This window comes from Austrofundulus limnaeus, unplaced genomic scaffold (genome assembly GCF_001266775.1).
Source record: "Austrofundulus limnaeus strain Quisiro unplaced genomic scaffold, Austrofundulus_limnaeus-1.0 Scaffold297, whole genome shotgun sequence".
NCBI lineage: Eukaryota > Metazoa > Chordata > Actinopteri > Cyprinodontiformes > Rivulidae > Austrofundulus > Austrofundulus limnaeus.
In genome coordinates, this window is record NW_013952699.1 from 408,993 (window position 1) to 410,060 (window position 1,068).

Here is a 1,068-nt window from a genome sequence, read left to right on the forward strand (position 1 = left end):
GGCGTACATCATGTCACCTAGCAACTGTGACGACGCTAAACAAGCAAACTTAAATCAAAACTAGAAAAATATCAATACATTAGCATTATTAATATCACAAAACTATAAAATTAACTTAAAAGTATCATTTGAAGAACTAATTGACCCGCTGTAGGTTCATGTTTATTTCGCGTTTTTTATGACGAAAAAATAATATTTACAAACATGTCCATACAAATGATAAAAGTATTAGAATTACAACCGCTAGTTTTTTTTTAATTTTTAAATCACCATATTTTTATTTAAAATGTATTCTTTTCTCTCGCTTCGTCCGCCATTACTAGCTTAAAAAAAATCTCCGGTCGGGCCGCAATGCATTATGGGATATGCTGGGCGGGGAAGGATCCATCGGACCTGTCCTTCGATTCGGGGAAAAAGAAGGACGTATTTGTCGGACGCATYGGAGGAGTCTTCCGTTTTGGACGTCCTTCGTYSCGGYDCTRTGACGTATGCGGCCGACAAATTCGACCTTCGGAGGACCCGTCCTGCCRTTTTGGACACAGCCTTTGTCTAGAAAGAGCTTTACCTCTGTGTGGGTTAGCAACAGCCACAAACAGCTGATCACATGACCTTTTACATCCTGTGTGCGGCTGATGTAAGTGCATAGAGCACTTACGGGGCACAGAAGATGCAGCCTCTTTTGCTCCTCAGATGCAAGGGGGGTGGTGAAAGCTGGAAAGCTCTATAGACATAGAGCTGTAACTAGAAGGTATCACCTTAGGAAGATACGCAGAGTTAGGGTGCAAAACCACTTTAGAGTCATTAGTAGAAAAYTGGATACAGGAGGGGTTCACTGACAAAGTGTGGAGGTCCCGGACCCGTTTAGCTGTAGCTAAAGCCAGAAGCAAAGCAACTTTATATGAAAGAAACTTCAATTCTACAGACTCTAGGGGCTCAAATGGAGGGTCGCAGAGAGCCTCAAGAACCACAGTGAGGTCCCAAGAGGGAATTCTGGGTTTAATAGCAGACCGTAGCTTACGAACCCCTTTCAGAAAACGCACGGCTAAAGGATGAGCACCAGGTGTGACT